The 23,550-nt window shown below is 41.1% G+C and overlaps 1 protein-coding gene across 4 annotated transcripts in view; it reads right to left on the bottom strand.

Moving 5' to 3' along the window:
* Window positions 1-23,550, bottom strand: part of EFCAB11 (EF-hand calcium binding domain 11) — a 174,643-nt gene that overhangs the window by 41,571 nt on the left and 109,522 nt on the right. For 2 of the 4 annotated variants that reach the window (XR_004432354.1, XR_004432353.1), the window contains exon 6: window positions 2,904-3,119. The exons of the other annotated variants lie outside the window; for them this stretch is intronic. The gene's annotated coding sequence lies outside the window, so the exon portion shown is untranslated. The remainder of the gene's footprint in view (window positions 1-2,903; window positions 3,120-23,550) is intronic. 4 annotated transcript variants of the gene reach the window in all.

The raw sequence follows: 23,550 nt of genomic DNA, 5'->3' as shown, positions 1-23,550 counted from the left end.
AAGGTATCTGGAATACAGGACTTTGATTCCATGGCTTAGTACTGACAGTAGAAATTTTTACCTAAAGCCATTTAGTAGCCATTTGCATAACATTATAATAGGTGTATTTTTTCATTCAACCTGAGATGCATGTTTGTGATCTCTAATTAATATATAACCACTTATTGTATTGATACGACTGGTCTGTTAACTGTACCCTAAAAGTGTATAAACACCTGTGAAAATGTAAGCATTTATTCTTATGACTGACTTTATAAGTTTTAATTTTCCATCAGAATTTTTAACTTCGTGGTTTAACATTATTAGCTGATTGGAGAAATCATATTTGTTATTTTCACCCTCAATTTATGAAGGTGAAACAAGCTTCACTGGACTTTTTTCATGAGAAAATAATTTTCTGAGTATGACGAGTAGAAACCAAATGGTGACATGGAAGTGATTCTGAAGAAACCAAGAGCCAAAGAGTTCATATTGCTTTTCCCCAGAACTATGATCCGTAACATGCTGAGTTGAGTTTAAAGCTGTAATTGATGTTGACATGCTCAAAACATAGTGTTTGGTTTTTTGTATGTACTGGCTATGAAGCAATGAAACCATCAGAACTTATGGGGTGTTTACTTACAAAAATTCAGTTAAAAACCACAAGAATTTTTTGAAAGAAAGAATATTGGATTAAATAGCTTATGAAGCAGATGTTCAATATTTTACATATAAACATTAGGGCTTTATGGGCTTAATAAGAAGCAGTTCAGCTTGCCAAAATTAAGATCCATATACAGTTGGGGAGATATTAGTGAAAAGACTGTATCCAAGGCATTTACTTGGAAATATTGGGTGAATGTGCAGCAAAGAGGGTGGCTCAAGCACTACTTTTCAGTGCCACCATAGCTCAGCATATCCAGGCACTGGCTAACGATACGGAAGGCTAACCCACGGAGCAGTTAAAGCTGGCAACATATTTTTCATTGCAGCATGATAATTGCACTCACATTCCTGTTTATGTGCAATTGGAACATGATGGTGATATGAAGGAAGAGTTCTTCAGTTTTGTTGCTGACATACATAACTAAGTCTGAACTGTATAAAACTATGAAAGATTATATTGCCAACAAATGTGGTTTGGAGTTTAAATTGTGTGTAGGGTATGTTCTGACGGTGCAGGAAATATTCTGGAGGAGTTATCCTGATTAAGGAGCTTGTACCAGAATGTAAATCTATGTTTTGTTTCTCCCATGAGAAAGTCCTGCTATGAAAAAGAAATGTTGGTGGAACTAAACAGTGGGCTTAATGTTGTATGAAAAATTGTGAATTAGGTAAAGGCTAGTGTGTTAAATCTTAGATTATTCTCTTGTGTTGTATGATACTATGGAAGCAGATTATAACCAGCTGCCGCTGCCTGCTGGGGTATGATGACCAACAGGCTGTGTTTGAGAAAGTTTGAACTACAGAACAACTCTTAATGTTTCTGCAAAATAAGAAGACAATTTGGCCTCAACTTGTTGAAGATATGAATTGGACAAAGAGGACTGTTTATGCATCTGATATCCTCAGCATCTTAATATTCCCATTCAAAGAACTAATGCAACACGTGTTTCAACGACAGGTAGAATCGAATGGCAAAAATGAAAGTTCAAAGCTTGGAAGAACAGTTTCTACACGTTGCTATGACACATGTTCCAAAATGTAACAATTTTAAATGACATAGTGATGACTCTGATATTGCACATCAATGAAGGGCAAACACCAAACACCTTAAATTTGATAAAGCATTTTGAATTTTATTTTCCATCAAAAGAAGATGTATGCCTAAAAAATTCATGGATCTAGGATCCATTTATTTCACCGAAAGATAATTATATTGAATTATAATTTACAGGATATATTGCTGGCACTCATGTCTGTTGAGGGATTGAAAGACTTTGAAAGCATAGTGGCACTGGCTCCATCTTAGATACAATTTTTAAATGAATAAACTGAGCTCACTGAAAATTGCTCTAAAATCTCTCCCTCCATTCCATTCTGTGAGACTGGTTTCTTTTGTATTATTATTAAAATAAAGCATAGAAACTATTTAGATACACCTTATTCCCTACAAGTAGCCTTACTGGCAATTTTACCTAGATTAGATAAAGTATCAAGTAGGAAGCAATCCAATTTGTCACATTAAAAACTTTAAATACTTATCCACATTGTGTTCAAAGTGTACAGACATTTAACATGGGAATTCCATTTTCCCTTAAAATGAAGAAAACTTTCAAGTGCAATAGCCTATCTATTAACTGCCTACACACATACCTTCAACGAACAAACATGAACAATTTTTCTATCTTTTTTCCTATACCCTAGTAATATTTATTGCAATATAATTTCCTGTTTGCTAAAAATTACAACTTTTATTTTATATGTCTCTTTTAAAAAAATTTCATTTTTCTAGTAATTCACTTTTATTAAGTTTCACAAAGAATCGGTTTGCAACAGACTGGAAATTTATAAAAAGTGGTCCTTTTCCACAGAGAATTTAAGAAACACTGCCTTACAGGATGTAATATAAAGCGAGCCTTTCCTTCAATACATATCCCTTTGAAAAGCATTAGTTGGCTTATAAAGTACCTCCTACCATCAGACATGCTTTCAGTTACTTTATTTTGAACAATACTAGTTGAGCCTGAAACAACCTCAATCAATGCCAGGTTTTGATGCTTACAGAGGTCACCTAATGAAATTGGCAAAAAAATTTAACAGATCTAGTTCTCATGCTTAGTGTTATACACTCATAATTGCAAATAGTGGCTATGGTTTAAACCTTTAAAAATCATTTAAAAAGCAACACAGTGAGTGGTTACATATTGGAGGTCACAAACATACATCACAAGTGAAATGGAAAAAAGAAAAAAACTCCATACCTATCATAGGTGAGATGAGAAGGCCCCTCCTGATGTACATTTTACAAGGATCATTGCTGGATGTATTTATTGGGTGGAGAAGAGACCTGAAGTAGATTGTTGGGGGCAAAGGCAGAATCCTGGAGCTGGGTAAGAGGCCGAGATGGTGGTGGAGTTTTGCACTGGGTGACACAGTGGAGGTGCTGAGAGGTGGTCAGAGTTGAAATTTGTTGACAGCTTGGATGTGGAGGGTAAGAAAAAGAAATACAAAGGATGGAGTTACCATTAATTAAGATGGCAGAAAACCATGGGAAAAGCAGGTTTTGGGGAAAAGATTAGGAGTCTGGTTTTGAACATGGTGATGTCTATCTCACATCCACGCACGGAATTTAGAGTAGAATACTCACAGAAAAGATAAAAAAATTTTCAATGTCACTAATAGGGACTGGTGAAATTATGGCACATTGATATGACTGCTAAAAGAACAGGAGTTACAAAGAATGTGATATCACTACAATAATAAGAAATTTTGTCTACATGAAAAAGCAAGTTGCTGAATGGTATAACAGCATTTTAATTAGATATCTCTATATAATCTATGTATGTGCATGCATATATTAGTTTACATACTCAGAAAAATTTGGATCTATAGACACTGAATAATTTAGCAGTATTTATGTGGAGAATGAGAATGGTGAAGGGAAGAATGGAAGGAAAAAATTGTACTTTCTTTCTAAATTATTGTTAGAAGTTTTAAAGAAAGAGCATGTATTACAAGGTAGTAAAAACTAACAAAGATTGAAAGGATTGAAACCTTTTAAAAAGTGTCTGAAATGATGCTTGCTTCATATATAAGCAAACTTTCTCAAACACAAGCACATTTTATTAAAGTTGTTCTTTGAAATGAAGTAGTATTTTTTGATTGCAGCTTTTGTCTGAGGCAGCAAGTGGTCTAAGATATGGAGTGGGTGGCGGTGAAGAGTATAAGAGAGAAAGAAGGCATGCAGAAAGGGGAATGGCAGAAACAAGGCAAGGGGCAGGCATAACTTAGAGATCTAAAACCCAAGCTAGGGGCTAAATGTGGTAGCTCACACCTGTAATCCCAGCACTTTAGGAGGCTGAAGTGGGAGGATCATTAGAGGTCAGGAGTTCGAGACCAGCCTGGCCAACATGGTGAAACCCCATCTCTACTAAAAATATAAAAATTAGCCAGGCATGGTGACTGGTACCTGAAATCCCAGCTACTTGGGAGGCTAAGGCAGGAGAATCACTTCAATCCAGGAGGCAGAGGCTGCAATGAGCCGAGATCACACCACTGCACTCCAGCACTCTAGCATGGGCAACAGAGCAAGACCCCATTTCCAAAAACAAACAAACAAACAAAAAACGAAACTCAAGCTAGGGGCAGTACAGGATCTCTAGCCATGTTTTTGCTTGGCTAGCACAGTGTTTTTAAATTTTTAAATGTGGATGTCTTTAGGCAACTTGGGAGCTCTCCAGTTTGCCATAAGCCCTACCACTCCTCATGATTTCGCATGAAGCCTAGGTCACACATGTATGTTTCTGTAGGCAATGACTCTTCCGGCCCCGCAGGCACTGAATTCTTACTCTGGGCTCGGCACTATACAGATGTTCCTTGTCTTAGCATTGTAAGTTGTAAATACCGTAAGTTGAAAATGCATTTAATCCACCGAACCTACTTTAGCCTACCCTACTTAAATGTGCTTAGAACACTTACATTAGCCTACAGTTGGGCAAAATCATTTAACACAAAGTCTATTTTATAATAAAGTGTTGAATCTCATGTAGTTTATTGAATACTGTACTGAAAATGAGAAACAGAAAGGTTGTATGGGTGCTCAAAGTACGGTTTCTACTCAATGCCTATCTCTTCAACACCACTGTAACGCTGAACCATCCTAAAAGTCAGGGACCATTTGTATGAAATTCTGCCTTATACTGTCTTGGTTGCACAGGTAATGCCAAAAGACTGAGAGCAATAACAGAATTTTCCCCACAACATTTTCATGTCTCATCTATCTCCCTTTGAGCCATATCCATTTTCTTACACAACAATAAAAATTAAAATGGTTACCGTATCATTTTTAAAGTTCCTACTTATGTTGCAAACAATGTGAAACATGCAAATCATCAGGTAATAGAATCTTGACTTTTTATTTACTTTTGGCAATTTTTCTTCTCCGGGAGGGACAACTGTTTTCCCTATTTAAGTACAGAGTAGCACATAAAGGTCACATGATAAATATTGTTATTAAAGTAACTGTGGCAGGAACAGATGGAATGAAATGATAGGATCTTTGGAATCTGTGACTGTGCAAAAAGTAGGTACTTCTGACTAACACAGTTTGAAGGTTAGGAAAAGAAATGCTAGCAGGTAAAGCCAAAATAAAGTCACAAATTCAGCATATCTTTTGGCAGGCATCTTTTCATATATTAAATAATATCCACTCTAAGATTTCTTGAAGTGACTGTTCACATAATTATTTGTTGGATGAATGATGAATAAATAAACAAAGGAATGTTCTATATGTGACATTTCTTTATTTCAATGAAAAGAGAGCCTTAAATAGTTCTGGCTGAATTCTTTCAGTGTCAGGATCCAATATGGCCCCTAGGCCGGTGTGTGGCACTCAAGTTCTCAGTATGGAACATGAAACTAAGAGAAGCTTTACTACAAGATACGAAAGGGAAAAAGCTATAATGTTTAATCAAATGTATCTAGAGAAAAAATTTTGAAAATGTTATTTTCAATAATCATGGAACATCCATTGTCTTTTAAGGTTTCTTTCTCAGAACTGCAGAAATCATTTAGTCTAGGAGAACACTGTGTGACTTAAATTTTTCTTTCTTTCTAGACTCTCTGCCAAGAACTACAGAGCAAAATGAAATGATGGTGTGGGGAGACAGTTGCTAAGTAATCTCTTTATTGTATTTCTAATAAGATAGCTACACCATTTCTGTTGCTAACATATAGCCGTATTAGTTCTGAAATAAGCTATTATAGTTTTTTCCCCTCGGTGGATTCCAGTTGCAATAAGTAATACATCATTTATAATTGGAAATGTGTATCCCTTAAAAAAAAAAGTTTGTGGCCGTGTGTGGTGGCTCACGCCTATAATCCCAGCACTTTGGGAGACCGAGGCGGGCAGATCACAAGGTCAGGATGTAGAGACCATCCTGGCTAACATGGTGAAACTCCATCTCTATAAAAAAACAAAAAATTACCCGGGCGAAGTGGCGGGCGCCTGTAGTCCCAGCTACTCGGGAAGCTGAGGCAGGAGAATGGCGTGAACCCGGGAGGCGGAGCTTGCAGTGAGCCGAGATCGCGCCACTGCACTCCAGCCTGGATGACAGAGCGAGACTCCGTCTCAATAAAAAAAAAAAAAAAAAGAAAAGAAAAGAAAAGAAAAAAAAGCTCTTTTTTGCTTAAACTTTTAAAGACTTGTGAGTCTACTGCTTGAATTTGTAACCGGCAATTGGATCTGCATATGCAATTTGATACTAACTGAGCGCCTTCTCCAGGCAAGGCACTAGGAGTGCAAGGAATTAGAAGGGAAGCCGCCTCTGGCAGAACTCTGCGGAAGACGACATTTGCGGGAAGGAGGCTTGGAGAGCTTTTCGGCAAAGTAGGAAGGTGTATGGATGTTATGGCAAAGAGCATGTTTAGGTGGGTTCAACAGTGCCCATTACTGCAAGGACTGAAGTACTGACTGGTAGAAACAAAGAGGTTCCTGTTGAACCTGGTCAGGGCAGTTTCAGCAGTTACCGGGACAGAAATAAAATCACAGTGGACTGAAAGAGATTTGGATATAAGAAGTAGAGAAGTGACTGCAGCTTAATGCAGAGCTTCAGACAGAGAAGATAATTGATGTAGTTGGGTCCAGAGGAAGTAGAAAAGGGCAGGATGGATTTGCAGGATGGTGGAAGGATTTGTCTGGGGCTGGAGGACAGGGGAAATAGTACCCCTGCCATTGTGACCAGAATGAAGCGGTCAGTGGTTAGTGCTGAAGAAAGTTCGCCATCATCCTCCATCACCCTCATCCTTACCAACAGTGTATAGTAACTGCAGAGGGAAGCAGAAAGTAAAAGACATTATGCTTTGATGACTTCTATTTTCTTGGAGAAATAGGAGGCAAGGCCATTTGCTGAGCGTGACAGGGAAAATGGGGCAGGAGCCTGAGAAAAGTGGTAAAGGTTTGAAAGTGCTTCTGTGGAAACCAGAAAGAGCTGCCCGAGAGAACACAGCAGGATGCCTGGAGGCAGAGGCCCAGCATGTTTACACTGATACAGGCTGAGGTCCTTTATCTGAAATGCCTGGGACCAGAAGAGTTTCAGATTTCTGATTTTTTTCAGATTTTTGAATATTTGCATATATGTAATGAGATATCTTGGGATGGCACTCACATATAAAGATAACATCCACTGCTATTTTCTAAACATACGTATAGCCTAAAGGTACCTTTATATAATATTTTCAATAATTTTGTTTATGAAACAAAGTTTTGACTGCAACCAGTCACATGAGGTCAGGTGTAGAATTTTCCATTTGTGGCATCACATCAGCTCTTATAAAGTTTCAGATTTTGAAGCATTTTGGATTTCAGATTAGGGATGCTCAACTTGTGTGTGTGTGTGTATTTTTTTTTTTTTTTTTTTTTGAGACGTTGTCTCACCCCGTTGCCTAGGCTGGAGTGCAGTGGCGTGATCTCGGCTCACTGTAACCTCCGCTTCCCGGGTTCAGGCAATTCTCTCACCTCAGCCTCCCCAGCAGCTGGGATTACAGGCGCCCACCACCATGCCCAGCTAATTTTTGTATTTTCAGTAGAGACAGGGTTTCACCATGTTGGTCAGGCTGGTCTCAAACTCCTGACCTCAGGCAATCTGCCCATGTTGGCCTCCCAAAGTGTTGGGATTACAGGCGTGAGGCCCTGTGCCTGGCCTAACCTGTATATTTTAATTGCAGACACTCAACAACCTAAGCGTAAAGCAAGAAGATGGAGAGTTGGGTTGGCCCAGGGCTAAGATTTTGCTAGGCAGGAGTGATGGAAAAACAAGGGTGCTAGGAAGTTGAGGGCACTGCTAGGAGTATGAGGGCCCATAGGCTCCAGGCTAGACAGGGAAAGAAGGGAGTACCACAAGAGGTTTACAGTCTGAGAAAAACATAGATGGTCAAGGGACTACAGGTCTTGATGAAGATCAAGTGTAATGGGCCCAGCGTAAGACTCAGGACAGAGGGGACCCTGTCCTGGGTCCTGCATTTTAGAGGGCTAGGCTCAGTCTCATCTTTTGCTCTAGAGTCCTTCAATGGAACAAGGACACTATTGGACCAGGAGATATGCCCATCCAAAGCAGTCTCCCTGCTTCCTTCTGGTAATGGCTACTTTCCTCCAGACACAGCTTCTACCAGGCAGCCCCTTCTCAATAGCTCCAGCTCTCCTGGGCTCCTGTAATAACATTTCCTCCCTTGCCCTTTTAGAACCTGTTGTTCTTAGTCTCTGAGCACCTCAAATGACCTTGTTGTATTCTTTATTCCTGCCCTTATATCTGTAAATAGTCCCTTCATTCAAATCTCTTGAATTCAGGTATCTGAATAATATTGTTTTCTGCTGGGGCCCTAACTGATAGAACCATTTTTAAAAACAAGAAAGAAGGCCAGGCACAGTGGCTCATGCCTGTAATCCCAGCACTTTGGGAGGCTGAGGTGGGCGGATCACGAGGTCAGGAGATCGAGACTATCCTGGCTAACACGGTGAAACCCTGTCTCTACCAAAAATACAAAAAATTAGCCGGGCGAGGTGGTGGGCACCTGTAGTCCCAGCTACTTGGGAGGCTGAGGCAGGAGAATGGCATGAACCTGGGAGGCGGAGCTTGCAGTGAGCCAAGATCGCGCCCCACTCCAGCCTGGGCGATAGAGCGAGACTCCGTCTCAAAAAACAAAACAAAACAAAACAAAACAAACAACAACAACAAAAAGAAAAGTCTCTGTGAATAAAAAAGGATCATAAACCCATGCTGGTCGTGATGTGTGAGACTATGGCCATTGTGAGATTGGAGGTAGGGGCAGGTGCTGAAAAGACATGGGGTCTGAGGTTTCTACATCTGCAAAGGAAAAATAATATGAATGCTGAGCATGACCCCACATAAATCAGGGGTGGAGTGGGATGCTGTGGGGGTGATAACAGTTTCATTTTTTTCAGTGAGGATCAAGGCCCCAAATTACCTATAACTAGAGATGAAGATAAGACACCTATATATAACTAGCCTCTGAGTCTGCATTTCACATGGGCATAGAAATCACTTTCCTGCAGTAGGATTCCCAAGCTATGCCTAACTTATGAATTGTTTCAGAGTTGAGGAATTCATAGGCCTGGGGTTCAGACAATTCCCAAAGAGAACCTTTATTGGGCAAATCTGTAGGGAAGTTAAGCTCTTAATTAAAGAAAATTACAAAATATAAAAGGATATGCACCATGATTAAAAGCAGTCCAATGAATGGGGCAATTCATATCCGAGGAAATATGTACTACAGAACACTCTGAATAAAGACTTTAAACATCCTCAGTCATACTAGAGATTACTAGCAAGATCGTAAAATCTGAAAGTTGTAAAATAAAAAGAGGTAGAAATGAAAAGGAACCAACTGAAAGTCTTAGAATGAAAAAATGTATAATTAGCAGGATTGACAGAGCTGAAAAGAGATTTAATGAACTGGAAGGTAGAACTGTGGAAATCTGCAGTACAGAGAGATAAAAAGGAAAAAAAAAAAACCAAAAAACCCTGAAAGGACAGTCAAAAAGACATAGAAGACACAAAAGAAAGTGCTAACATTAAACTAAAAGAAATTTCAGAAGGAGAGAAAATATTTAATGCTGCAAATCTAGATTAAGGGAGAAAAATAACAGGATTTCACATATGTAGAAAAATATTCAAATTAACCTAACATCTATTTATAGCAGAAAAATTGAGCAGATTGGGAATACGAAAGCATTTTGCTTCCACCAAAACCCTACAGCAACATCATAGTAAATGGTGAGACTTTAGAAGCATTTCTTTAAAAAGGCTTAAAAGCACATAAGGATGTCCACTATCATTTCTACTACCCAACATTATATCAGAGATCCTGACTCATAAAAAATAGTTATTTCAATGTGGTATTTTAGCAATGATGTGTTTTTCTGGTAAGGATCCAGGGTATAGCTAACAAAGCAGGCAGCAAAGGTAACACAGATAAATTCACTAGAATTGATGATGTGAAAGAACTGAAAATCTAAAGGACTGAGTAGTTTCAATGATGGCAGGGCTTTGAGTTTTAGGGGAGGCTATATGTGACACAGGTGACTATGAGGTTAGTGGATGACAGTGTTATGGACAGAGGACAAATCAGTCAGATAGCAGGATGATCAAAAGAGTAGGGTCTACAATAGGGTGGGAAACGATAGACTCCAAACAGCATTGTGCTTCTGGAGCAGGATTCTCTCAACTGGGAAAAGCTCTCAGGGAAGAGCCAAATTTCAGTTAAGGCAAGAAGGCAGGTACAATGTTCTACCATTCAGTTAGGGAGGTGGGTGTGTTTACTATGAAAAAAGGATTCCAGGGACATTTTTCGAAAGTTTGAGAGAGGAGAAGGGTGGAGGCTGAGTCAGAACAAATAAAGAGCAAAGTAGAATGGGGATGGGACAACCAGAGAGAATGGAGGGGCTTCTTTTTCTAACAGAGTGGTCAGACTGTGAGCCTGGGGCATTAGCTGGTGTTGAGGATGGAGGTCTCTCTGTTAGTCTGCCACAGCCTAGATACTTACAGGAGGATCCATTATATGTGTTAAGAAATGAAACATGAGGCCTCTTTGGGGTCACGATGGGAAGAATAAAAACAAGGGGGAAACAAGTGAGGTGGTGTGGCTGGCAGCTTGTATTAGTCACTTCTCACACAGGTATGAAGAAATACCTGAGACTGGGTGATCTATAAAGAAAACAGGTTTAATTGGCTTACAGTTCCACAGCCTTTACAAGAAACATGGCGGCTTCTGCTTATGGGGAGGCCTCAGGAAACTTACAATCATGGTGGAAGGCAAAGGGGGAGCCAGAACTTTACATGGCCAGAGCAGGGGGAAGAGAGAGGAAGTGGGGAGGTGCTTCATATTCTTTAACAACCAGATCTCACGAGAACTCACTCACTATACAGTACCAAGGGGGATGGTGCTAAACCATTAGAAACTGCCCCCATGATCCATCACCTCTTACCAGGCCCCACCTCCAATATTGGGGATTACAACTGGATATGAGATTTGGGTGGGATATGAGATTTGGGCAGACCCAAACCCTATCACAGCTCAAATGGCCTGGTTGAGTCAAAAGGCAACAAAGTCAAGTCTGACCTCCAGATGAGATCCGCTAGGCATTCCCCACAGATTTTCCACTTAAAAGTGCTCTTGTACTATACGGTAGTCTATGCTTACACATATTCAACACAAGTATATTCAAATTTCTCAATATTAGAAATCTAGAAAATATGACATTAAAGCATGTTTCTAGAACAAACACTCCTGTCTTAAATACAATAAATATTTAGTAAAGGGCTATAAACTTGGAATCTAGAAGTATTTTATAGACTAGGCTTATACTAAAGATACTTGAGATATTTTATTTTACAATTGCAATGAAGAAATTGTTTTGTACTTTGCATAATTAACCTTAGAGAAATAGATTTTGGACATCACTTAACTATCCCCCAAAAGCAATAATCTCCATTACATTTGCCTTATCATTTCCTCTGATGCAGAACACAGCATGTTCAAGTCTTAGGAGGCATCTCCTTTAGTAATGACCATTGAGGAACAAATATCAAAACAAGCAAGGATTGGCATCTGTTGGCCTATGAATCTGGAATGTTAATTATGTAAGACAAACATGATGTATTCAAGAAAATAGTACCCATTCATCCGCTTTTTTCAAAATGGAAAACCACTACATTTAATTTGTGGTTCTCTGCATTTTAAATAGGCAACTCAATGAAGCAATAAATGTGTTCATAATGAATAGATTTTTCTACATAGGGATCTCTTAATGGCAGTGGTGTAACTGAAGATTGAACCCGGTGAACATAAAAGTAAACAACAGAAACACATAAGAATAATTGGAATTGGTCAGAAAATGATGTTTTGGTTAAAAAGAATATTATTGTTGAGAATAAATTTTAGGTTGTGATATAAATGCATCATTGTGTAAAAAGATGAGACTGCTGTAATTAAGTTACCAATATCTAAAGTAAGCTACAGCTCCCCGTACACACCTGTCTCCTCACAAAACTGCCATGCTTGGGCACTCTGGGGAGCCCCTCTGGCCTTCCAGTCTCCCGTGTCTTCTTCCTCACACTGCCTTGTGCTTTTTCTCCTTTAATCTAAATTCTCACTACTTTCTTCCTCCTAAACCTTTCAACTGAGCACCATGCAATTTCCATTTCCTAAACTATCATACATCCTCAGCTTCCTCAGCTAATGCTCATTTCATCTCATGCCTTGATTGGAACTTGGTTCTTTGTTGGAGACTTGGCTTCTCTCTACATTTTCCCCAGTCCTTTCACCGCCTGACTCTTCTGGAAACCCCATTCTAATGATTTCCCCTTCTCTCGTATATCTTCAGCTTTCTCTCTCTACTGCCTCCTTCCCATTGAGTGAAAGTAATCTCAACCTCCCTCTCTTCCCATCCTTTCTTTCTCCCCTACCGCCTTCATCTCCCTTCCCCCTCAACTACTCTCTTCTTCCCCCCACCCCCTGCCCATCTGCTATCCTCTCTCCCTCACTCTTTAACCTACTGGAATGCGCCATTCTACTGATATTGTTCTGGAAGCAATCAATGACTCAACAACTACCTCCTTGTTACTAAGTCAAAAAGACCCTCTTAATCCTCCTTGTACTGACTTCTTGGCAGTACTCGTCATTGCTGACCCCGCCCCCTCCTTTCTTCTTGACTCTATTCCCCTTGCCTCAATGCCCACATAGTCTGGATTCTGTTACTTCTCTGGGCACTGTTTACTGTTTTCCAGTGACAGTTGCACACTCTCCTTTCTTTGATTATCCCTTAGATGTTGGTACCCCCAAGGTTGTCTCCTTAGGCAGTCTTCTCTTCTTATTCCAACCCTCTGAAGGTTCTCACTCAGCCCATGGCTTCAGTTACAGTTTGTGTGTTGACAGCTCTCTCCTCTGTGCCTCTAGTCCAGATGCTTTTCCTGAGCTTCAGAACAATGCATCCGAGAGATGACCAGGCAGCTCCTCCTGGGTACCCTACAGGAACTCAAGTTGGATTCCTCCTCCTCCTCTCTAAACCTGCACTGCCTATGTTCCCTCTGCTGGTGAACAGTATCATGACTCCAAGGTGCTGAACCTGAAACTAGATTCAGTCTTGATGCCTATCCTTCCCTCTCTAGCCACACCCAATCATTTACCTAGTTCTGTAAACTTCTCCAAACACCTCTCTCTGAAGTGTATGCATGTCTCTCCAACAATTCAGTCACATCCTAGTTCAGGTTCCATCAGCTCTCTGATTGCCACAATGACCCCTACTGTGTCTCCCTTGCCTCTAGACATCCATTCCCTATGGCCAGAGGGATCTGTCTAAGATGTAATCTGGGCCGGGCGTGGTGGCTCACGCCTATAATCCCAGCACTTTGGGAGGCTGAGGCAAGTGGATCATCTGAGTTCAGGAGTTTGAGACCAGTCTAGCCGACATGGTGAAACCTCTTCTCTACCAAAAATGCAAAAATTAGCCAAGCGTGGAATCCCAGCTACTTAAGAGGCTGAGGTGAGAGAATCACTTGAACCCAGGAGGTAGAGGCTGCAGTGATCCGAGATCATGCCACTGCACTCTAGCCTGGGCAACAGAGTGACACATTGTCTCAAAAAATAAATTAATATAATATAATATAATATAATATATAATATAAATCTGATGTCCCTCTCCTGTCTTAAAACCCTCCAGAATCTTCCAGTTCCCCTTGGAGGAGGTCCTGCCTCCTGAATTCACACAGCCCTTCGTGATGTGGCTGCTGTCCTCTAGTTCAGCTTCTGTCACACCATCACCCTTTACCCTGTACTGAGTTTACACTCCTATTTCTGCAGTGGAGCCATGATCTCTTCCACGGGGCTCTCTGCACATGATTTTCCATATACCCAGAGGACCCTGTTTTTGCCTGGATAGCTCTTATTCATCCTTTAAGAATAAGCAGAGAGACATTAACTCATCCTGGAAGTTTCTAAACAGGGTCAGGTGCTCCCATATCACCCTGTGCTTTTCCTATCACAGTACTGACCACACTTTATGGGACTTACCTATTCAGCTGTAGATGACTTAGCTCCATGGGCAAGGTCCACTCCTGTCTAGTACACAATGCTATCTCTGCACCAGCCCAAGCCGACTATGTATGCTCTATGTACCAGAACGGTGGTTCTCAAACTTTTTGGCTTCAGGATTCCTTTATACTTTAAAAACTGGGAACTCTAAAAACTTTTGTTCATGTAGGTTATATCTATCAATATTTATATACTAGAAATGAATATTAAAATGGAGAAAAATTTTAAACATTAATTCATTTTAAAATAAGTTATTTGTATTTTAACATAAACATGTTTTTATGAAAATTCATTTCGCAAAACAAAAGTAACAAGAATATCATGATTTTACACTTTTGTAAGTCTTTTTATTTTTTATTTTTTATTTTTATTTTTTTTGAGACGAGTCTCGCTCTGTCGCCCGGGCTGGAGTGCAGTGGCCGGATCTCAGCTCACTGCAAGCTCCGCCTCCCGGATTTATGCCATTCTCCTGCCTCAGCCTCCCGAGTAGCTGGGACTACAGGCGCCCGCCACCTCGCCCGGCTCGTTTTTTTTTTTTTGTATTTTTTAGTAGAGATGGGGTTTCACTGTTAGCCAGGATGGTCTCGATCTCCTGACCTCGTGATCCGCCCATCTCGGCCTCCCAAAGTGCTGGGATTACAGGCTTGAGCCACCGCGCCCGGCCGTAAGTCTTTTATGTGTGTTGCCTAATAAATTATAGCTAGATTCTCTTCTGCTTCCGAATTTCCTTTGTAGAGATATGGCTGTAGCATACAAAGAAAAATATGGCCTTGCATAGATACGTAGTTAAAAAGGGGAGGAGTGTTTTCATAGTCTTTTCAGATGACTGTAGATGCTCTTGTGCTACACTGTAAGTCAGTAACTGGTATCTTCTTAAAGACTAGCTGCAGTGTAGAATTTGAAAACATATCAATTAACTTTTCATACTTTATTATGTTAACATATATTGGGGTATCTTATACTTGCAATGGATCTTTTATCCAAGCAAAATTCATGATTTTGTAACATCTTACACTGGTCATCAAAAAATATTTATTCAGTGACTTAAACAGATCTTCTAAATGTTAGCACATTTCATTATACACTATAAAAACCATATTTAATATACCACTGAACTCATCAGAAAAGCCTTTATGTATTGAGAAACTGTCAAGCTCACAGTGGTGAATACAAGTTTCTCAAATTCTAAATTTCACTTGAAAGCTTGAATCTCATCATTGGCAACAAATACTGTCAGTTGTTTTCCTTGAAATGACAGGCTCACTCCGTTCAGTTTTGAGAAAATGTCGACCAAATACTAAAGGCTGAATAACAGTAGTTTGTCTGTCAGTCACTCTTTCAAATAAAAATGGTGTTCCAGTAAAACAGTGGCCAGTTCTGATTTCAACTTAAACAATCATGAAATCCTTTTCTTGGAGACAATCTTTGTGCTTCGGCATATAACAGAAATGCTGTATGGATATTTCCCAGAATATTAAAAAGGTGTGCATTTGGGGATTGAGACAATAAAATTAATACTTTTTAATATTTCATTAAAAATATTCTTTTTTTTTTTTTTTTTTAGATGGAGTCTCGCTCTGTCGCCCAGGCTGGAGTGCAGTGGCCGGATCTCAGCTCACTGCAAGCTCCGCCTCCCGGGTTTACGCCATTCTCCTGCCTCAGCCTCCGGAGTAGCTGGGACTACAGGCACCCGCCACCTCGCCCGGCTAGTTCTTTGTATTTTTTAGTAGAGACGGGGTTTCACCGTGTTAGCCAGGATGGTCTCGATCTCCTGACCTCGTGATCCGCCCGTCTCGGCCTCCCAAAGTGCTGGGATTACAGGCTTGAGCCACCGCGCCCGGCCTATTGTTTTAAACTGTGAGGGCAAGGTGCTGACGAATACAATGACTACGACTATGGTTTTCACTACTGTCTTCAGGCTAAAATCCAATGAAATAATTCATACAATTTTACCTAGCATTGTTTTTGCACCATTGATGCAAATGTCAATGATACCTTAATATTGTGAAAATATTTTTGACCTCACAGACCCCTCCTGGCCCTGGATCACATACAGAGAACTGCTGGGTGGGTGAATGAATATAAGGAAGGCCATCACCACCCAGCTTAGACGCCTGTGACAATGCTGCCTGGGGCACTGGCCCTGTATCTGAAATCCATGCTAAGCACCTCCTGCATGGCTAACACTTCCCCCAATCTTCCTCACTCTCCGCCTTCCCAGTCACTTCCTCCCAACCACACCCCCACACTCCATACCTGGTTTTGGCTCAACCCCTGGGTGTTAACACCTAGGCCTTAACAAAGTCCTGGTTTCCTGGCCTCATTGTAATTCCTTCTGGGACTTGGCTTTGGGTATCAGCCCTCTGGCCTCAGGCCCTATGATCAGGAGTAAGGTAAACCCTCCTTGGTGCTGTTTTGGGAACACTATGAGGTAGACTGCCAGGGTGACTTCCAGCTCTGTATCTAGCACCATGGGTGTATTGGAGGAGGCAGTGAGGGGAGGGGGGGTTATAAGGATTAGGTATTTGGTATAATTGATATTGTTTAGGAATATTAAAAATAAAAAAATCTGTTTTGTTGTTTTACATTTTACATGATGAAGTGAAATATTCTTTTGCTCTTGCAAATAGGGGTTAAAAAGTCTTCATTTGGTTAATAAACAAAGCTAAAGGCCAGGCACGGTGGCTCATGCCTGTAATCCTAGCATGTGGGAGGCTGAGACGGGTGGATCACCAGGTCAGGAGATCGAGACCATCCTGGCTAACACGGTGAAACCCCGTTTCTACTAAAAATACAAAAAATTAGCTGGGTGCGGTGGCGGGAGCCTGTAGTCCCAGCTACATGGGAGGCTGAGGCAGGAGAATGGCGTGAACCCGGGGGGCGGAGCTTGCAGTGAGCCAGATTGCGCCACTACACTCCAGCCTGGGCGACAGAGCGAGACTCCGTCTCAAAAAAAAAAAAAAAAAAACAAAAAACAAAACTAACTAACTAAATAAACAAACAAAGCTAAAGAAATACCTAACATATTGCAGTTTTTAAAATGTGTGCTCATCCATTTCTCTTCCATAGTACTCTTTGAATATGCATCATGAGTTCATCCAAGTAAATGGATTATTTAAATAGAAAAGTTAGAGTTAGGCATACCACAGGACAAGGTATCATTTTCTGAAAGTAGCTTTCCACAAATAGCAAATTAATTTAGAAACAAATTAATATGATTTCCAAGGAGGTCTTTCCTATTGAGTTACTCACTTTATCATTATAAAAGAAATGCTTTCTTCTCCTTGCATACTTCTTATATTACTTTTCTCAGCATTCTTTTTTTTTTTTTTGAGACGGAGTCTCGCTCTGTCGCCCAGGCTGGAGTGCAGTGGCCGGATCTCGGCTCACTGCAAGCTCCGGCTCCCGGGCTCCCGCCATTCTCCTGCCTCAGCCTCCCGAGTAGGTGGGACTACAAGCGCCACCACCTCTCCCGGCTAGTGTTTTTGTATTTTTTTTTTTTAGTAGAGATGGGTTTCACCGGGTTAGCCAGGATGGTCTCGATCTCCTGACCTCGTGATCCGCCCGTCTCGGACTCCCAAAGTGCTGGGATTACAGGCTTGAGCCACCGCGCCCGGCCTTTTCTGAGAATTCTTGAAATATGGTTTCGAACTAAGATTTCAACGTCAGCACAACAACCTCCTTGCACTTTGAACAGCCAAGTGCCATCACGGTGACGTGTGTATGTGAAACAACCCTCTGGTATTTCTAAGACTCAATAGAGGAATGAAACGGCTCTCATGCCATTCTTCAGCTCTCTTGTAAGGAGTGCCCAGAGGATTAACTTCTACGGGGCTTTGGGAAGACATCTCGTGCTGCCCCTGGCAGTGAAGGGCACTATCTTAGCTGAGCAGTACTGTAGGAGGTGCCGGAATCCCCAAAGGGCACTGTGATTCTGTGCTTTAGGGAGAAGCAGGCTGAAGACAGACAACAGGGAGACGGAGGCGCAGTCAGGAGTCCTGGGTCCAGTGGTGCGTCTCTAGACAGGGTCCCAAGGATGGCTGCTTTCCTCTTCCTTCACAAACAGGAATACACTAACCTCCAAAATGAGGCTGACTTAGGTCTCCCCAGCATTGACAGGCAGTTTTACTGAGTTAGTGTCTCAAGTTCTAGATGCAAATTGCCCGGATTTGAATATTGGCTCCATCATTTACAAGCTGAGTGACCTTGGGCAAGGGAGTTAACCTCTTTAATCTTCGGAGTCCTCATCCATAAAATAGACACAGAAAGTGCTCCTATCTTGCAGTTATAAGTGTATAAAGAGATAATCCATATAAAGTGCTTAGCACAGTGGCTAGCATGTAGTAAGTGCTTAACAAATGACAGCTATTAGTCTTATTAGCATTATACTTCTGAAAGTGTAAGCTGTACAACTTCTGGAAGGGGAAGAAATGAATCCAGGACATTTCCCCTACCAATCTCAGGATGAACATACTGAAAAAAAGTTGAAGATTCTATCAGATTTCTTGGGCACCAATGAAAGAATGTCACTAACCGTGAGGAATGTTTCCATCATAATGCGGAAGGATCTCTTTAGACATAACATTTGGATTATTAACAAAGTATTATAAAAAAGATGCAGTCTTCCTAGCTGGGAACTCAAAAGGATACCAGTGCAAGCTCTCAGCCACGACTCCATGCTTAGTCCCTTCAGCTCTTCAATTCTGATGAATTCACCTTCACTCCGCTTCAAAAATGGATCTCTAATGGCAGGGCCAGGGACTTTATCAGCTACCCAGGCTTCTCTGAACATGAATTGATCAATATCAAGAATACTGTGCACAACTCCCTGTACTCACAACTCAATTCTTCATTTACTCCCAACTTCTCTTCTGCATCTTTGAGATCCCTAGGACCTTGGCCCCTCCACATTCTCTAGGAATGGCCTCCTGGTCTTACTTATTTGCTTCCTAGCTTGCAGCCTATGATGCTATGACTTTGGTCATACTGATGACTGTCTTTAGTTCTCTGCCTCCTTGATCTTCTATCACACCCAACCTAAAAAGCCCAATCCTGATGTCAATCCAGTCATAATTCTTCTATCAGGCTTTGGATCCCATCTCTCCTATCTCCTAAGGAAGGGTCTTGCTTTCTTCAATCACATTCCTTCACTTCCACTATTTCTGCCCAACACATCTATGTCTTAAATAGCTCCCTGGATTCCAAGCAGCTTATTTAGCATCTCATTCTTCAAAAGGAATTTATACCAGTTTTCTCCACTTCCTCATTATCAATTTATTTCTCAACCCAAAGCAATCTGGCCTTTGCCTTCCTTATCTTGCCCAAGCTGCTTTTGTTAAAATTATCAATCCTTTTCATATTGCCAAATCCAAATAACCTTTTTCAATTCTTACCCTTTTTGATCTCCTGGTGGCATCCAAAACTGCTAATCATCCCTGCTTTCTCTAAACTCTTATCTCCCCTTCAAATTCAGTGTTGCCCAGAGTTGCATCCTTGCCTTCTGCTTTTCTGATTCTATAGATTTGTCCAGTGTTACCTCATTCAAACCTAAGACTTGAACCACTGAGAACATTCACAAACTGACACCATGTAGCTCAGATGTCTCTGCTGAGTGGAGGCCCATATGCACACTGGTTAAGAATGCAGACTCTAGGCTGGGTGCGGTGGGTCATGCCTGTAATCTTAGCACTTTGGGAGACAGAGGCGGGCAGATCAGCTGAGGTCGGGAGTTCGAGAGCAGCCTGACCAACATGGGGAAACCCCGTCTCTACTAAAAATACAAAATTAGTCAGGCATGGTGGCGCATGCTTGTATACCCAGCTACTTGGGAGCCTGAGACAGGAGAATTGCTTGAATCTGGGAGGTGGAGGCTGCAGTGAGCCAAGATTGCACCATTACACTCCAGCCTGGGAAACAAAAGCAAAACTCTGTCTCAAAAAAAAAAAAAAAAAGAATGCAAACTCTGAATTCAGACAGACTTGCCTTCCAAACTGTCTCTGCGTTACCAGCTGTCTGGCCTTGAGAAAGATACTTAATTTAAAACTCAGTCTTCTCAGCTTCAGAATAAGAACAATCATATCACTAATACCTACCTATATGGTTCTTTGGAAGATTAAACAAAATAATGTATGTAAAGCATGTAGTTAACAATCAATAATGTTAGCTCTTGTTATTACAGGTTTCTCTCCCTAAGCTCCCCAAAGTAACTCAAACTTCACATATTAAAATATCAACTTAGGCCGGGCGCGGTGGCTCATGCCTGTAATCCCAGCACTTTGGGAGGCTGAGGCAGGTGGATCACAAGGTCAGGAGTTCGAGACCAGCCTGGCCAATATGGTGAAACCCTGTCTCTACTAAAAATACAAAAATTAGCCGGGGGTGGTGGTGGACGCCTGTAGTCCCAGCTACTCAGGAGGCTGAGGCAGGAGAATCGCTTGAACCTGGGAGGCAGAGGTTGTAGTTAGCCAAGATCGGGCCACTGCACTCCAGCCTGGGAGACAGAGTGAGACTCCATCTCGAAAAAAAAAAAAAAAATCAACTTAATGCCCTCATGCTTCTCCTTTTATTGCAGTAATAATAATAGCTCTCTTAAAGATTAATTTCTATCACTATCCCATAAGTTAAATATTAGTGACCCCATTTCACATATGAGGAAACTGAGGCTTAGAGAGGTTTTTTACTCTGCTTGAAGTGGCAGAAAAATGGCAGGTAGAATTCAAATCTTGGTCCTCTGACTCCAAAGTTTATGATGCCTGGTACTGATACATGACTTCAATGTTCAATTCCCAAGCCAAAAACCCAGGACATTTATTTTGGACTTCTTCCCTCTCACTCAGCTACATCTAGTGGTGTGCTGTAGAACTGGCCCTAATGAAAAAAAATCCCTGATTTGTAGCATTTGCTGATTTCAAGCTATGAAGGTGACATGACTGAAAAGACGGGCAGAAATGCCTTGAGAACCTGCATAGGTCAGCTGCAGCACAGCACGGGATCCAGGAAGCCCCAAATCCTCTTAATTTGGATAGAGATCATTTGGTTGAAAGCCATTTGCCAAAATCAACTCAGTCCGAATCAAGTTGGTGAAAGCAACACTGTGTTAAAACAATCTGGTTGAGGCCGGGCGCAGTGGCTCATGCCTGTAATCCCAGCACCTTGGGAGGCCAAGGTGGGTGGGTCACTTGAGGTCAGGAGTTCGAGACCAGCCTGGCCAATATGGTGAAACCCTGTTTCTACTAAAAATACAAAAATTACCCGGGTGTGGTGGCAAGCACCTGTAGTCCCAACTACTCAGGAGGTTGAGGCAGGAGGATTGCTTGAACCCGGGAGGCGGGGGTTGCTATGAGTCGAGATGGCACCACTGCACTCCAGCCTGGGCGACAGAGCGAGACTCCGTCTCAAGAAAAAATAAATAAAAATGAAAATAAAACATTTGGTTGAAAAGGAATAACGTTCAGGGACAGGCTGCAGATTTTTTTTCTCTTTTTGTCTTTTTTTCCCTCTACTTTTTCCCTAAATAAATTTTGGCTAATTAGTCCCCTGGATATCTAACTGTAGGCTATTAGTTGCAAGGTTTTAATCTTGTGAACCTCCACTCCCATTACCCTTCACCCTCCGTGGTCCACCCTTACTGTACATCCTTCTATTCTCACAAATGTGATGGTTGCGTCACCTCGAGGCCTGTGCCCAGGCAGTACTTCAGCCTAGAATGTCGATCCCTTCACTCCACCGTCTTTGCCTGGCTAACTCCTGTTCCTTCACTTTCAGTTTAGGCATCAGCCATGGGAAATTACTTGGAACAGACTAAATGTGAAACAATGGGAATCAGACTGGAAGAGTGCAAATGTCCAACAATTGGCAGACTGTGTAAATGAACTGTGCTGGTTTTCAAAACGTAGCTGGTGTAATCTATTTTGGTGGGGAAGAATGCACGTATACATGGAAAAGAATATAAGAAGTTAGTGTCTAGGGGGTTTTGCAGTGGTTTTCTAAATGTGAGTGGGATTGCGGGAGGTTTCTTTGCTTGTCTGTAGCTTCTGTAATAAGGATGCATTGCTTCTGTAATAAGGAAATCTGCTTTTGTTTGTTTGTTTGTTTTGGGTAGGATACTTTTATTGCTAAGATCTTGGTATTCCACCTGTTCATTATTGTAATCAATTTTGGATAAGGATTACGGGCTGACTATTCATTGGATAGAAAAAGAATCTAGAAAATAATGGAAAACAGGTCATATTTAAAAACATGTAAGTCATCATATGGTGCACAAAAATGACCAGAAATGAAGAAACCAGATACCCAAGAGATTAACTTTCAACTGAAGTGTAAGTTCAGCAGGATTAATGGGTTAACTAGATTATATTTGGCTAAATTCTATGCTATCATTAACTCTACCACCTTGAGAACTCTAGTGAATCTTTTATTTTCTCTGTTCCGTTCCTCTTGTTATCAGGTTAGGAAAGCAATCCAATCTCTTAGGGTACACAAGCCCCCTAATTACTATCAGAGCTCCACCTAGATCTTGGCATATCTTCTCCCACATGTTCCTCTCCTCCCCACCCCTACTAGACTACCCCCTGCCTCCCGGCCAGCCACGTGCTCTCTGCTGCAGTGATGCAAACTTCACGTTCCTGAATGTGTCATGTGGTTTCAGTTCTCTAAGCCTCTGCACATGCTATGTTCTCTGAAATGATCTTAGAACACATGGTCCTGTGCACACACACACACCGTGATACAGTATAATTAATATTAGCACACCATGGAGTATTAATATTAATCCTACCTGCCTTATAGACACCATGTGTCTTCTTTACCTTGGCATTCTGAATGTTTCTAGACTGTGCAACCCAAAGTGTGGTCTGCACACCAGTAATATCACATGGGAGCTTGTTAGATGCTAATTTTAGCCCCTACCACAATATCTACCAAATCAGAAACTCTGAGAATGGAGGCCAGGAAGGACATTTTAAAGGTCTTCCAGGTGATTCTTACGCACATAAAGTTTGAGAGGTGCTGCTCTGCATAATTCTTAACATTGCCTGGATGAACTAATAGATGATTAAAAACTTGGGAAACTCCTTTACATTTGTTTTGAATCTACCTCCATCCTAAGCCCTTGCTTTTGTATGCGTTAAGTCCAGATATGTATGTATGTGTGTGTGTATGAATTAATGAATCAATAACCAATCTTGTCAAAATGTCCAGTGAAATTTTACTTAATTATTTGATCACTGTAGGACACTTAACTTTCTCCTCTAAAAAGGGAAAAGAGGAAGTTAATAGAGGATTTCATGTTACAGGGCCTCATTT

Source organism: Trachypithecus francoisi, unplaced genomic scaffold (genome assembly GCF_009764315.1).
Source record: "Trachypithecus francoisi isolate TF-2019V2 unplaced genomic scaffold, Tfra_2.0 Lachesis_group3, whole genome shotgun sequence".
NCBI lineage: Eukaryota > Metazoa > Chordata > Mammalia > Primates > Cercopithecidae > Trachypithecus > Trachypithecus francoisi.
The sequence above is the reverse complement of the archived record's forward strand: the minus strand, read 5'-3'. Positions and strand labels throughout refer to the sequence as shown.